Here is a 17,437-nt window from a genome sequence, read left to right as displayed (position 1 = left end):
ATAAAATAAATTTGAACAAAACAAACGCATCCGCTGCGGCGATATGAATCCTCTCTGAAGTTGTGCTAAGCGGCATGGAAGTGGAAAAATTGTTGCCGGGCATCGGCTAATATGTGAATACTTGGAATACCACTATATGAGGTTTTGTCGCCCCATTGGTGCAGGTGCTGTGTTGTGCACGCCTTTTTGATAGCATACAGCCAATAGGTACCCACATACGCCATACATATTTGAGTGACTATTTGAAATGTAATAAGATGTAACATGTCGGTATGGGACGCGCACGCGATTTTGACGAAACTATGATAAATTGAAATTGACGTAAAAATTGTTTTGACAACATTCGAACATTCAACTTAAAAATGTATGGTTATATCGTTTTTATACAAAATATTACATCTAACTGTAAATAAGCTTATAGTACAAATAACTGGCACAGTAAAATCTTATAATGAGAATACTCGAACAACGACCCTCTTTTACATGAAAATCTACCCCAATCCGTAACTAAGTCACAGGTAAGTAATCAGTCTCAATTCGTATCTGGTTCAACAGTCTGCCACACAAACACTATTGCCGATTTCAACTCGTAACTGAATTTAATCCGAATTGAAGTGTCAAGCGTAACGAGAGACTCACTCATGACGGTGTAGGGCGACCATTCGTTAGCCTAACTCTTTTGGTAAAACGACCCCGGGATAAGCCGGGTGCACTGTTAACATTCTTTTCAATAATGATGGGAGGGGAGACGTGAGTGCTCTGTGTCTTGTTTATTGGATTTTTTGTTGCAATCTACATATGAATAGAACGCCAATCTGTCGGACGTTGGAGGGCATCGAGTCGAACTTGCATTGTTTGCCGCACAATTCTATTCGGGGCAAAAATAATGTTTGCACGCACTGTGTGCTATAGTAATGTAATTATCGCATGTGAGCAAACATTTTTTGTAGGCTGCCGTTTAACTATGTTCGATCAGTTTGCTCTGATGCGAACTAAATTAATATTAGTTAATTCTTTTTATTTTATAAAAATGTACATTAATAAACGTGCAAACATTGATCAAAGATCTTTCAAACTGTATAAGTTTGCAGCAACGAATTAATGTTGTTACAAAATTCAAAATTGACGACTCCAAGTATTCTTTATCTACTTTAAACTTTTACTGTGCAACAACAACGCGCGTGTCGGTCGCTTTAATAAGTCCCGTGCATGATAAATAGGATCAAGTGCGGGGATGTACGATATCTTTTGTCTCTGTTGTTAGTAGGCAAAAGTAATCTTCTGGTCTCGTCACACATTGCTTTGGGGTTGCGGATTTAATACGACGTTTGTGGACTAGAAAACTTAATGAAAGTGTGGCAGCTCTAGTTGTAGCCGTCATTATCGACGGCTTTGCACGCAGATAAAAAGCTTTTTGTGACGTTATGGAAACGTATGCCGCTTTGGGGTTAAACCAAACGAAGTGGAACAATTTGAATGTAGCCTCTGTGTATAGGAGCTTTATTTTAATCTGTGGTGAGCTCGATTTTTTTTTTAGGATTGATGTCGGCTTGTTTGTAGTTTTGGTTTTACCTGTAATTGGTGTTTTGTATGTATGGTTTTGAAATATATGAAGTTAAGTAACATAAAGTTACAATAACACTCACTCGATATGGGTATCATTAATTTCTGTCGCTAAAGATTTTCATATATTATAATAAGATATAAAATATCATAAAAAATAAAACCAAGATCGCTTTACTCTTTCATTAAAAACCCAGAATTTATTCACTAGAGTGCTTTAAAAATACTGCCTAGAACAACAGTAACAACAAACAGACATTTAATCAAGTCGCGTTTGATTCCAAGGGAATAAAATTGCGTACTTTATAACCCTAAACAGCGACGGATGTTTTTTTCCACCACTACGACAACATTATGAGCCGATGCACGTGCCATTCGGTTTGATACTACCACTGACTGTACTGAATTCGTTACGCACACATGCACCTCTTTAATAGGGAATGGGTTGGTATAGTTACCATTAGAGCCACGGAGAATGTTGATGTGGAGTACTCACAGTGCGTTATATTTTAAATATGTTTTATCTTCAATTATATATTTTTTTTACATCCTTAAAAGCAAGTGATTGATTGATCTTCTACTACTAGCTGATTTCTATTGCACATAATTTAAAATTCTAAAACCTGGTCACAAAGTCGTTAATTTAATTGAATGAATAAACATTAATCCCATTTTTTTGACTAAACAAATCGATGTCAAAACATACCAAACGCACTCTTTCAAAAACAAATGTCGAATCCAATTTTAACACTATTAATTTAATATTTTATTTTTAAAACAACTCTTTTTGACTATGTTTACTCCATTTTAATTTTACTCCGTGTCCCCATTAAAGAGGTGCATGAGTCGGATAGTGTATCAAGGTCTTAATTTGAATTCGGACCTCCAGTCTTGATGAACTGATTTCGAGAGCTCCGTCAATAGTAATTTCGAATTTCGGGGAAGGCAGAATCTTTGGCGAATGTTTTTAACTGAAAATTCAGTTGAATGAAGTCGAAGCGATGTACAAAAATAAATCAAATACAATGTTAGTAGGTTCTTCTTAAGTATTTAGTTTGACTTGTTTACAAACTTTCTACTTCGCATTATTTCTGCTTTTCATAAAGAACCTTTCTGAGAAATACATACTTAATTAAAAGAGATGGTTCATAATTAAGTATTAAAAAGTTTAATAACTCACAGACGCTTGCTTCTTAAGGAACTTTTCAGACGGATTGTTGAAGAAAAAATGTCAACTTGCATAAAAAGTTTATGGGTTTACTGAGGAAGATTTTATCTAGTTGCTGGCGTTTTTGTAATTTTGCACGTAATGCACAGAAGTGGCCATATTTAGGGGCTTGTAGAAGGTTCTCAAAGAGTAGAGACAATCATGATGAGGGCAAAACCATTAGATCCTTTACCCTTAAACTATTTAGAAGATCGAATGAACTCCCAAATAAACCACTTAGACTACACAAATTAAACCACGTGAATTATCCCCACTCTAAATTACATTCGAATTTCCGTAGAATTAAACGACCGAAGTCCGAACATTTGAAAAGGTCGCATGTATTCGCAACAACACGTTCAACTTACACAGACGGAATGGGCTTGGGCAGTCGACGGAGACAAAGTGACGTCATCAATATAACTGAGTTTAGTTCGGACGGTGGCCGCCAGGGGGCAAGGAACACCACATTAGTAGTAGATTAATATACTCGTATCGTATTGGATGGCATCGGCGTCCCTTATTGGAGGTCCTTCGATACACGCAGTGCCTATTTGAGTCTGTTCGCTCTGCTGGACCCAGTATCGTGATTTGGGCAGATTCATTTTTGGATCAAAGAGTCATATTATTTAATCAAGTAGAAAATACTTTTAGGGTTCAGTTGTTTGGAAGTAAATTTTAATGTGACTATATTTCCAATGAGGTAGGAGTTGTTTGGTTTTATTAAAATTGTTATTTGCAAAAAAAATTTCTATCTCAAAATTCAATTACATTATTTTGTACTAATGAATTATTTCATTGGTAAACTAAGTAATTAGATAAACAATGTCGGTCCTAATCGACATTAATGAACATATTATTTATATAATTTGACAATGGAATAATGAAGCACATCTAACCATACGAATAGTAATTATTCATTTGCATTGGTTCAAAGCAAACTTATTTAATAAACGCAGTACAAACCGCGGTTAATTTGGTCATATCCAACGCCTGATTAAACTTGGTCAAATACAATATACTGATTGTTTTACTCGTTCATAATTTTGTTTTGATACAATACTTTTGTTTTTACTGAGTACATTAAGCTCATAAATAAGCTAATTAACTTTTTGGCATCGTAGGTACTTTTATTGAAAAATGTGCTTATCAAATTATCCGCGGCGGTATTCTCTCATGTATCATCGATAAGATGGAATGGGAATATATGGAAACAATCGTTTTCTTTTTCTTCTCCTCTTATAATATCTTCTGATTTATTCTGTTGCGGGATCCAAGACAGTCATTCATGTCCCTTGAACGCGCTGGACTTGAGTGTTCCGGTGTTTTCATGGTTGTATCTACTGTAGATCCTGGTTTACATTAGTTAGCGGTTTTGGGAGGTTGAGGCGGGCTTGTCCCAATTAAAAACAAGAGTGGGAATATAATTGCATACTTGACTGGTTAAAACATGTGAAAATGGTTGTGGATACAATTGAAATTAAAAACAATGTAAAAACCAAAAAACAAACCAAAACTAAAATTGAGACTACTACTGGTTTGTTAGTTTAACTAAATTTATACGCAAAAAGGTCAACGACACCTAAAGTATTCAATACAGAGACCGAAACTCTCCCATGTCTGAAAAACGTAATCAAACTAATTGAAAAACAAATAAACCCTTTTCATGTAAATAAATGAGAATCTAATAATTAATTCTTGGAATAAAATCTTACCTGAACTCATTAGAAAATTAATAGGAACGACCCTTTGAAATTCAACAAGCACAGAGCGGGTTAGTTGAAGTGTAAGGTAAAATGATTATGTTCTGAGCTCGAGAGTTTTTGCATTTCGCCTTCCCCTCACGAGCAACCGTATCTATAATCACTAACTTAATTAGAATGGACTTGAAGCAAAAAATATCTGAAGAAATTAACCGTTTAATTCAAGCTGTGATACCGGGGGCTAATATAATTATTAACTTCTGTCACTCGAGTCTTCCGACTAAGAAATTAAGTTCCTGTTTCGTAGTCCCAGTTGATGTTGCTCTAATGATTTATTCATTTCAATTTTGTTTTGAGTTAGTCTCGTTTGGATTTTCTATTTCAGATTTTAGTGCTGCAATTATAAGTTATATTATTTATTTATTCGTTTTCTGATTCCTAATTGTACAAAGATAAATAATGTAAGTCTTACACTATAATATATCAATGAAATACGTCTGGAAACGTGTGTCCCTTTTCCATTAATGGAACGTCATTCATAACTACTAACTCCATGCCCAGAGATAGGAATACTCTCACATTAATTTATCATTCATAATTATTCTATCGCTCATTATATTAATATCTTACTGTTCTATTTTTGATGTGTATCAATTAAAATACCAATGTCAAACCCAATCTCTTTCTTCCTTTTTTATAGAATATCATTAAAAGATAAACCACTTTCACGGTAGAAAAAAAGAAAAGATTTTAAGCCAAAAATACACAGCAACAAAATTGTCAGTATAAACCAACAGTAAACACGAGGATAATTGTACAGACAAAGTACTAGTTATCCTCCTAAATTGCTGGCCTTAGCCGGAGTAAAACACAAAATTAAGCTGTTTATAACTGGGTCCCTGAATGGACGTCCTATAACTTACGATGGTAAGTGCCTAAATGGAAATATTTTAACGCGAACAGTTGTTTCGCAAAAGTTTTAGTCTGAAATGAATTAGTAATTAAGTTAGATGGGACCGTGGACCAATTTATTTCACCTGGAGTGAACGACTGTCCCTCAACTTCAGTTTAATTCGCTACTTTTATAGACATGCCGTATGAATAATGGAATCGTGCTGCGTTTACGTTGAGACTGGGTACAGTTTTAAATGGATTAGGTTTTATGATTTGTTGGTGAGTTCTATTCTAGTTTCCGTATTTATTTTGTGATTTCAAGTGAAAAACGAAATGTACTGAGGTTTTAGAGAAAGTAATTTTAATTAATTACACTTCCTGTAAATCGTTATCTGTTTTTCTATAATATGAAAATTCCTGTAAATGGATGACGGTGAAAAAATAACGAAGTAAAAAATCACAATTTTTTATTTCATCCTCATAACAGTTTCAGAATTAATAACATTTCATTTTCCAATAAAACAAAATATAAAAGACTTAAAAACGAGTAAATAAATAATTCCGCAAAGTAAAATAATGCCTCTACTCAAAATGACTTTTAAATTAAAATAAAATTCATCAGCACACTGAACTTCAATAGTTGGATGGGACGACCATTTTGTTATTGAAATAAAGGTTTTTGCCGATATTTATATTCAATTCACGATATTTTTGCTTGGTACAAAATTTATTTTCATATTATCTGCGAACATTTGCTCGCTCTATTATTCGATTTTCAAAAGGATGTCACGTCTAGCTTATGTTTGTGCCTATTTTTATCTGTTATTTGATTTAGATATAAGTTTATTTTTATATGCTTACCGAATATGGTAAAGATGAATTTTATTTCTATAGTTTTAGTGGTTATTTTTAAATGAAGTATTCAATAAATTTATTTATTGACAGAGTATAAATAAAATAGCAAATATTAAAGTTAAGTAAAGGAATTAACAAAATACAAAAAAAAAATAGTATATGTTAATTTTGATTTTTTATTGCTAACTTACTTTTTAAGATCTTCCAATCTAATTTCTTTTTCAATTTTCTATCGTACAAAACATAAAATGTGCATTAACATTAGTAATTCTAAAATAGGTAGAAGAAAAGAGTAAAGCTCAAGCATCGAACCTTCTAAAACTACGCTTTCTAACGTCATTAACATTTTATTTATTAATATAATTAACTTTGAACGTATCGGACTTTGTACTCAAGGCTTGTTTAAAAATTTAGCGCCAGTTTTCTCGGCAAGAGTTTGTTGGCCCCACGAGCCTTCACTCTTAATTATTACTTTGGGAAAATTAAGACTGTCGTTTAGCCCGAGTGGGCACTCGGCTGAAGGTTGTGCCTCTCTTCCATTTATCTAAATGTACTTTATCTTGCCAGGGGCGCTCCTTGCTCCGATGCGTGGAGACGATATTCATGTTACGAATTTTGGATTACTGTTTCTCTGATTTGTTTTTTTTTTGTAGTATTATTGAATGGATGGATTGCTTATTATTGAAATTAATTAGTAACAATACAATATTAATACTAAATCAATTAAAGTTAATAAAGTAAAACATACATTCATAATTTTAAAGCAACAAAAGCAGCATACCTTAAAGCAGTAATACCATCAAAATTTATCATCTTGCACACGTCGGCTTCATTCAGAGAAAACCGCGACATTACCACAAAATTTCTAACACGAAACACAATTAGCGACTCCGAGCGTCGCCCTATTCTCTATGACGGCTCAAAGTAATGACGATACTAGGCACTACCGCGTTAAGTACATTACCTATTGTAAGTGTACTTTGAGGTGCCTGCCCCACACCGACGCAGCGACGCAACGCTTTTACTCTAATTATGAGCTTCAACATTACACACACCTATAGGCGCATAATGAAGGGAATGTACGAAATGTATGTATATTATTATGTCGCTTCTATTAATACAAAGGACGCCTCAATGTTATTTAGACGGGTGTTCATTAAAGTATTACGTATTTAGTGTTGGAATTATAATTAATTTCGAAATGTTTGAGGTACTGAATATTTTGTTGGTTCATCTAAAATATAGGCGAAGACGTAGGAAGAAAGGCTAGATAGAGTAACTGAATACTAGTTAGCTGAATACAAACTTCAAGATATCATTAGCAGCACTAAACAACCTAAACTAATATTAAAACACGGTTCAACTCTTTTCGACAAAGCTCTACTAGTTTCAAGTCACACCAGGATTCTTGATCAGCTTTGAGCAGGGTATGAACAACAAAAAAAGCTGAAAATCAAATATTTTTTTGGGTCATTAATTTTTGTAAACAATATTCATATCCTGATCAAGCAAACGACCACAGACCACAATCAATTTTAAAAACAATTAATCGAATCACGCAAACGCCTTAATAGATTCTTAGGTTGTTTGACATTTGATAGCAAAGGTTAAATTTAATGATCTTTTATCAACATTTGGGACATAAAAGTAGGGTTAAACGTTGAATTTAACGACTAGTTTCAGGTGAAGACTGGAATCGTAAATTTTAGCATTAAAATTTATTTTTGTCGAAAATGTTTTTATGATTTACTTTATTCTATTTCGTCTCATAATGAAATTATTTAGGGGTTACAGAAAATTCTAAGAAAGGCATTAAATTAATAAAGAAAATAAATAAATGTTTTAGTTAAAGTTTCATTTGTTATAAATAGAACAAAAATACATTTTTAGGGTTTTTAGCAAAAAAAAAAACCGATGCAATCTTCTAATTCAAAATACTCCGAAAATTTACTGTCTCCGATTGCTAAATAGAATAGAGTTCGAGTCCCCGCTAAGTATTCTCGAGCTGTATCACTGGTGAGTCCTTTCACTCGAGTACTCAGTGACCCTCTTGTTTTCAGGGAAGTAGTGTGTGGTTTTAGTCGGTAAGAGTCCGACATAACTTGCTGTCTGATGCACATCTTAAGACAAAGGGTATTGATGAGAATTTCGATACGTTAAAAAATTAAAAGGTATCTTTGAGCTCCCATCACACCACTGTTATCCACCCTACGTAGAAAACCGAGCTGGGTACAAATTCTGCTATTCCGAGAATGTGCCAGTTATTAAATAGTTGCAAGGATTTGGACGTGCATTCTGACTCATTTGGCAAGTTCCGCAAATGTTTAACTTTGGTTGTTTCGAAATGAGACGCAATCTGTATGTTTTTATTTAATGTTATTGTTAATTTAAATTTTATTGACTATAGTTTTCTTATTCTATTGCACTGTATTTATTTTTTCCCTAATTAATTTATTGCTAATTTATTCACGTGTAACTTGACGCCACCAATTTTTTTTTTCGAGTTTTTGGAGGGCTAATAATTTATATAAATTGATACATACAACGTATACCAAAAATGGTTGACCAATTAAAAAAATATCAAATCGAAACTACATCGTACCTACTCGTAGTACTCGTTAAAATGTCCAAAGGTTCACCACTATGGCGTGGTCCCAATTATTTTATTTATCCTCCACTACATTTTACTAAAAACAAACATGAAACTAATACTGTTTTGATACAAAAACCGAATTTCAAATTTCGTGTCGCTCTAGAATAATGTTTTCCAAATTAATGGTTAACCAATTTGGCGAAGATTTTCATTTGCACCGCGCAAATTGTGGTCAGCACTCATTTTCACTGTTGTTGTGAATAACAAAATTTAATCCAGCGTTTAATAGGATAATGCTAAACGACGGCTAATTGAATCGCACCTAACTACATATTATGATTTGTTAATTAATAGTTTTAAGGTACGTAATTAAAGCTGGCAGTGATCCAGTACCATAATAATTACTGTCTATTTTAAATCACAGAATATCCTTATCTAGTTTAAATACCTACAGGTAACGTTGTAAAAAATCAAGCAGAACCACTGAACAAAGAAAGCAGTAATAAAAGTAATCCAAGCATTAAATGGTACATAAAGCTGTAAGAAAATTCATTAACTCAACGGATTATATCAGATTAGAAAAGCGAAAACGAAACTCTTTCTATGGCTGTTTTTACGACTTCTTATACTGAGTTTTCTCATTAAAATTTTTGAAAGAAACCGCTAATAGAACCTTTTAAATACGTACGCAGTTACGTAGATATGTTTACTGAAGTATCTAATTCCATCCCAGTTCTCCATCAACAGTAAAATTTTATTATCTGCGACATGAATTAACATTTTTTGTTGCCATTAAATTTTCCGTCTCCTGGCCGGGTCGACGCGAATGGAGATTAGCGTTGCATCTCTAATTAAATCTGTTTTATGGCTTGCTCACTTTACTGCTACTCCCCTTCGATATTTTTCCTCTGTAATAAAATCTTTGAATTAAACGTGACAAATAGAATGATAACTCCTTCCTACGCTGTTGTTCTGTCTGTTGTAGTGTACGTGAGCCTAAAATAGTCTAAGAGATGTAAGTAAACACATTTAAAATATATCAGCGTGTAAACAGAGAGTACAAAGCTGAAGTACGAAATGGGAAAATATTACATCAGGATAAACCGCTGCTTACAGTTCGTTGTAAGGTTTTATTTTAAGTGCTCCGTGTGTACTCGTACGTTCACTTTTTTTATTTCCGTAGCTCCGTATGTTTCGGAGTAGCTGTCACGCGGCGCCCGGAGCGGGAAGCTATTGTAGATTCTTAAACATATTTTCAGCCCGTACAGGCATATATAAATATTTATGAAAACACTGTCCGAATTAAATCCAGTCTCAACGTTTACGTCGCTTCGTATTGTTTTCGTTTTTTCACAGACGTCTGAGCAATAAAACGTTATGTAGTCGTCGACGTTGAATGATTAACTGCTTGTTGGTTTAGGAGGTCGATTGTGCGCGCTATAAACCGTATCCTTCACTACTCGTAAAACTGAACGGAATTATTTTTCTAAAAATTCGTTTTATAGCTTTGAATTGTGAATCATATAAACGTACAACGCTTTTATAGGTAATAGTTTAAATCAGAAAAGGGTTGAAATGAAAGAAACTTTACTTCTAAAATTTCGCCAGTTTTCGATTAATTATAAATGCACATTAATATTGGTAATGGTAAAATATGCCCCCGCTAGCATAAGTGAACCTACAAAAGTAAGGTAAGTATATTATCTCATGAGACCGTGGAGATAATGTACCAACCTACTTCAGACGTAGACGGTGTCTAGGGGAAATCAATAATCCCATAACACACTATCCTTCAAAATCCATTTATGAAATATCACATAAAGCAGCCCGCAGGCGGTTTTATTTATTCGTATTCGAACGGAGACAGAAAAGATCAAATAGCCTTTGTCCTTAGTTCCTTACCCCTCTTTACTTATTCAAACAAAATTACATATGCCTGCTTCTGGATCGCCATTGCCCGAAATTTTACGCGTTGGAGATAGTGTCATGAATATAAATCTATCGTAAAGGACACCACGGAGAGGTTAGCTCAGTTTACGGCGAAGCTCACTTTGCATTCTTTGTACGCGGGCCCTTTATGGTCGCTTTATAGACTTAGGTCCTTTTGCATAAAACCTCGATGGTCGAAGTTTTCGCCACCGTTGACCGGTCGAAGTCATGAATGTTGAATTTCACATCACTATTATTGTGCCGCAGCGAGCCACGTTGCGTTCGTAGTTTTAAAATCACCTGTGTGGGACTGAATGACAATTCAGTGCAGTTGACGTTACTTTTATTTCACTCATTTTTATTATTCAAGTTAAAAAAATATCTTTGAAGCTCGACGACTCGTATTATAGTGTAGTTGAAGGACAATGAAATTGGCTGCTGAAATAAAAGCGAAAATAAAAGTGGTAGGTATCTTGTTCTGTAGTAGATGGTAGGTATACAGATACTATTAAACATTTAAGTGAATGTTTAGCGCCTTCGGGGTTCTCTGTTAACTATTAATCCCATTTTCTTTCACTGAAGATAACGAAACTCATTTAAGATATCTCACGAACGCCTTTCAGACGTTTTGGGGTGCAGCCCTAGTCTGCACACCGAAGGGAATAGAATAGACTTTCAAACCTTTTTAGAAAATAAATGTGAGCAAAAGAAACAGTATTAAATGCCTACTAAAATGTTACAAACGTGAAAAGTTGGCGTATCAAAAATGTGCATACATGTTATATTAATAGGATATTGTATGTTACACCGGAAATTACATTAATGGTGTTTTGAAGAACATGCTAGAAATATTATGTTTTTCCTCCTTTTTTTAGAAACAATCACATAACATGTTCTTTGGGAAAAAGAATCTAATTTTTTATGCATATTTTCAGTAATATTTGATGTTGGAGTAATCTCCATGGCACTGTTGTTCTATAATACGTATTTCGTCTTAAGAGACCAAAGGTTTCACTTTATGTCTAATAAAATTTTCTTCAAAGTATTCTTAATTGAAAATTCAAATTTATGCATAAGCTCTGATTGTGAGAGCGGCTCGCTTTAGGAAGAGGTACGGTCCAGGACACAACCGTTTAAGAGATCCAAGCCTTCCCCGACGAGCCCGGGCTTGTTGGCAAATTGCGTTGATGAAAATTACGTCTTAGATTAAAAGGAATTAATTTAATTAATTCTTACTTAATCCGAAGTAAAAATGATTTCTTTGATACCATGTCAGCGGGTTTGTTCTTACCTGGATTTATTGTGTTATCTAATTATTTTGTCGTATTATCTTTATTGACTAGCAAACTTTAATAACTGGGTATATCGTTCTTTGTGTTAATTTGTGATATTTGTATAATCGTATTTACTTACTTAATATTTACACGTTTTTGTCATTGTTCTTATTTGTTTACATCCATACTACTGCGAGCTCTAAATTGCTTTTATGTAAAACATTGTTTCTTCGTAAGCGAATTATGTTTGTAACTCTTCATGAGAAATAAAGATATTCTAAACCTATTTGTCCAAACTACCATTAATTTTAGTATATAAACACTCGACAGACTAAAACCATTGTCGAATTTATAAAAAAAAATACATAGATCCTAATAAAACATAATCTATATATAGATATAGTTTTTGCATAACGTCTATTATATACGTGATGCAAATTCTTTGAACCACTTTTTACGAAAATTTTATTGTGCTGACGCAGGAGCCTAAAATTTGGCACACTTATAGTTTATATGTAGGAAAAGTGCAGAACGCTAATATATTTTTATAATAATGCTTTTTACTTAAACGCATATTAAGAGGTATCGTTAATTAAAACATATATTAACTGTTCGAATTTCGACCACTGGGCCACCAGTCTAAATAATTATGTTCCATTCTGTCTGTTGTCTGTCAACTTTTCTTTAAAAGTAACGTGTTCGAATCTAACAATTAAGAAGATAATGAACAAGTTACAGGGATTAAGTTATTTGCCGACTTACTAACTGCAAAGCCTTTTCGTCTTAAAGTAAAACTTGAAGTTCTTTCGCTTACTTAAGTTATCTATCTTTTGTAAGCCCAGAAAATTCTTTAGTAGGTACTGCCTTCACTCTTTTTAACATTAACGGATCGCAGAACAAGTAATGAAGGTAAATTGTTCGTTGTAAACAGTTATTATTTGTTGTTTTTATTCACTTGGAACTTGGTTTATTTTATTCAATTGCCTTACTGTTATTTCTATTTTGGTTTCAGTTAATAGTTTCAAGTCTGAGATTTAATTCTTTGTTCATTTCAATTGAAGTGAATTTTGAGATTGGTTAGAACTGTGGAAGAAGAAACCTTTTCATTTATATTTTTATGTCAAAGCTTTTGGTTTTTACGAGCATTTTGTTGAATTAATAAATCAATCATACAAAGCTAACAAGTTTAGCCATTTTTTTATTAAAAAATCTACAAAACGTAACATTTAAAAAGTTATATTTTGTAGGATTATTATATAAGTTCTTTCGAAACTAAAATCGTCAGTCAAAAAAGAAACATTCAAGTATCCCACTCGTTTTCATTTGCGATGGAAACAAGTTCAATCGAGTGTTAATTCGGATCGTTTGATGTTTACCACATTGTTTTATACCTAGTACAAAAAACGTACAAAGTTGCGGAACTCTCCCAGCAATGTACAAAGGGTCTTAATTGAATCAAAGCGAGTGAACGAGGTGCGCGCAATGGGGTATGAGTAAAACAAATCGCGTCCAAATGATAATTTAGCGCAGTTTTGTGCCAAAATATCTGTTACATTGGGGTGTCGCAATCGGATGCGGAATCTCGCATCGCGCCCTCTTCCGGACATAAATAAAATCAGACGTTTATTTCATAACGTCGGAAGTTTGATAAGGAGTTCCTGTGTTTCTGCGGCATCAAAGAAGATTTGATGCTAAGCCCACACACCTGCTGTCTCAACATTGTGCTGTTATGAAAGGACTTTAAACTGTTGAAAAGAATAAGCGGAATTGTTCGGATGTGTGTGAAATATAAGGTGACATTTTATTTCCACTTTTATCTTTAGGTACTAGCGCAGACACAACAACGTGCCCACTATCATTTAAAAACTCACAGTACCAGGTCCTGATAAAAATTTATACCTAAGACCAAAATTATTTCAATTAAAACATGAAAAATCCCAACGAAGGATGTAAATTATATTCATAGCCACATAAAGCCTTAAAACATGTTATCACAAGGGAGTATGTGATAGCAATATTGTATGGAATTATCTTCATTATATACCCGACGTACCCTTAAACAAATTAATTTACACTGTGAACTCAACATAAAGTGCTTTTAAAATCTCGGACCACAGCAGGTGTTACCAACATTAGGTAAATTGTTAGCCGTCGCCATAATCTCTTTAGCCTTTTGAGTCGTTATTTTTTCTAAACGTCCGTAACAGTTACTTATAAAAGCAGAAATAATTTAATAAAACCGTTATATCTTCCTCGGGTCACGTAAGAGGGCGCTTCGGGGGAAAATTACATTTTGTTTGGCCACGTCCACGACACGCCGCCGACACGGGACAACTCAGTTAACGAGTGTTCAGGATTCTTGGTATATTCTCATATCTGCCATCTCTTCAGATAAAACCAGTTTGTGAAATCACATAACATAGTAGTAAATAGCTTTTATTATGTTATTTTGTTCTATTTTTACAGAGAAATGTTCGGAAGTTTGTTACTGTTTTTGTCGTTTTATCCGTATTTTGTTATTGGTTTTGTGAGACGCACGTGGGTTGGTTATCGGATTTTATATTTCAGAGTACTTAGGTCGATTTGAACACTACAACAAATGACAGGTAGTTACATCTATAAGTACTTTCGGTGTATCCCTTTTCACTATTGTACGTTCGAAAGGGTCAATCCATTTCCAAACGAACTCTGTGCACATTAATTCCTCCAACGCTGATGAGTCCCGAGGGAAACTTTAATAGAGCTGCAACTATACCTACCCGGTGTACTACATAAACCAAAGTACAATACAATATAAATAAAAACTTTGCCGTTCCATTACCAAGGGCCGACTGTACCCGCCAACATTATTCCGACATTAGCAAAAGTTCCGGACGTCCGAACGCTCCAACTTTCTACATGAGAATAAAATGCCACAACAAAATGTTAATTTCAACCCTACCCGGCGACGAATTAGGTAATTTTGTACGAAATTCGACGGCCAAAGGTTCGTACGTGTTGGTATTTTTTTGACGTGTTACGTTAGGAATGTGACAGGCTGGAAAAGAAAAAAAAAGGAGTTTTGGCCTCATTTTTCGTGAGACCTATATTTATTTATTTCGTGTTATTTTCGGCCTCAATCTATACAACAATGCTTTTAGTAATATCGTACTTAATAATATTGTTCTATTATTTTAGTTTATATTCTAATCGGTTTCGTAGTTCACATGCTATGAATTAACAAATATCTAGACGTTGGTCGCAATTTTACCTTAAAAAAATCTTTAAATATGACACATTTTTTGTAATACGCAAATAATTTAGAAAAACAACTGATGCGGGTAATTGTTGTGTAAAAATAACTCTTGTATAAAGGAAATTCAGTCTAATTCTTCTTGTTTGATACGAGTCTCTCAGTGTTGGAACAAATTTAATAACCTCTAGAATTCACCAGGTTTTCCCTCGACTCGTCATCTCCCCCCGACTATATCTACCTACCGATGCGATGCAAGCTCATGGATGCGAGTCACCTAGGGAAAACTGACTGCGATACTCTTCGTACGGGACGTGTTACCCCATCCATCGTCATTTATGATAACTTGGGGTATTTTCTACTCTAACATTGTTAGGCTGAATACATTATTTTTATTAGTTGTTAAGCGACCGCTTTACCCCGCTTTAGAGCTATTTAAAATTCCTTTGCCAGACCACTTTATACGTGTTCGCGGAACGTTTCGTTTAAAATTTTCATAACTGGCTAGATGATTATGGGAAAAATACACTTCGTTCTCATACCTGAACCTTCTTTGTGAATTTATTCGTTTGGCACTAAACGTTATAAGAAATAATTTAAATTTACGTCGAGGTTCAATTACCGTAACAGTTTCTGAGGTTTCTCTGTGTACAATGTATTGATCGCATTTTGTTTATTGTGTGATTATTTTTCACGAGTACTATTAGGCTGGAGAACGAACAGTGAAGTTGGTCTTTTATACCTGTTTATATTGATATGGGCTCGATAATGTTGCCCGAGAAGTTTTACAGTAAACGCGGAGAGCAACCACAAACCAAACGTATGTACTTAGTGCTAGCGGTTAGAGATTATCTTTTGATGTGGCTCTTTGAACAGGAAACACCTGATCTATGAAAATAACGTTCATAACTTCTGAATTTTCCTTTAACTTTTACATACTTGAAGTTTGATGGTTATGCAGGTATAACACTTAAACATTTTATAAAGTAGTGAAGCAAATTTTAATGGAATATTAATTTACTACTGAAGGAGTTAAGGTTGAAAGTCCCACATGCTAGTACACAAAGGAATTCCACTAATTGAGGGTTTTCAAATATTGGAAGACAACACGTTAGTCACGTTCGTTGCTGTACAGACACGAGTTGTTGTAAAGAGGGGGAAAGTAATCTTCTATAATGCCTCGTTTTAATTTCCAACCGTAAATAATAATTTGGTCAATTTTCCACAATTTCGGTTGCGTGCACAAAGTTTTTATTACAATTTTATTGTTATTTAGGCGTGTTTGTTCCTTGTTTCAGATTACATCGGAGGTTTTAAAGGAGTCGGGCGCTAATGTGAGTTTCCCAATTTCAGTTTTTGTTTATTTAAATACGTTGTAATTGAATTTCTGGATGTAACTTTTTTCGTACGAAATTTTAGTATTGTCGTAAAGTTTGCTACACAGTGCGCACTTACAGCGTAAATAACAAAGTTGTGTGTCCGGCCGCCTAACTCGTGCACAATAATAAAATCCCAAAGCAGATAGGCTCACGTAATACCAAACGTAACTAGTGGCCAGCGAACTTTTTAGAGGGAAATTTTAGTCAACAGAAAGGTAGCCCAAAACTATGAGCGTTAAGAAACTTTTATGAGCGGGCGAGCCATTTAACCGCGAGTCAAGAGCTAATCCCACTAGCCGGCCGCCGTGAACAACGCACCTGAGACCGAGCTTTTTATTTCTGTTTCACATTTCCACCTAATTTCAGGCCGGTGAGGCTGCCGAGGTGGGCTGAACTTTGTCGGGCGTCATAAATTTATTTAACGGCCCGAAGGCAATAAGAGGCGGAGTGTAAAAAGAAAAATACGATACCAACGTGCCTAGCCGTTATTGCAATTAAACAGAGGAAGTAAATCTTTCAATACGAGCGGCGAGCGTTCGCCTCCCGTTTCCTGCCTTAATTTATCGCTTTGTTTTAGTCAGTGGCGCGTCCCATTGACGGATAGCGATGTGTTTGATTAAAAAACGCAAGTTGATCTCACCACCCCTTCTAGTCGGGACGCAGAATACTAATCCGACTAGACTCCGCCGCGAGACTCCAATAAGTGCCTCCAGTTGGCGCCATTTTATCACTGCTACTTAAACTGCACCTAGTTCAAGTAGCACCATAAACTGTTTTCTAAACTACTCGGTAAACTACTTCATCTAAA

The 17,437-nt window shown here is 34.5% G+C and overlaps 1 protein-coding gene across 1 annotated transcript in view; it reads left to right on the top strand.

Annotated features, from left to right (window-relative positions):
* Positions 1-17,437, top strand: part of LOC118267494 (semaphorin-2A) — a 317,052-nt gene that overhangs the window by 121,717 nt on the left and 177,898 nt on the right. Inside the window, exon 2 of the mRNA XM_035581522.2 lies at positions 16,549-16,584. The gene's annotated coding sequence lies outside the window, so the exon portion shown is untranslated. The remainder of the gene's footprint in view (positions 1-16,548; positions 16,585-17,437) is intronic.

Source organism: Spodoptera frugiperda, chromosome 6, assembly GCF_023101765.2.
Source record: "Spodoptera frugiperda isolate SF20-4 chromosome 6, AGI-APGP_CSIRO_Sfru_2.0, whole genome shotgun sequence".
Taxonomy (NCBI): domain Eukaryota; kingdom Metazoa; phylum Arthropoda; class Insecta; order Lepidoptera; family Noctuidae; genus Spodoptera; species Spodoptera frugiperda.
The sequence above is the reverse complement of the archived record's forward strand: the minus strand, read 5'-3'. Positions and strand labels throughout refer to the sequence as shown.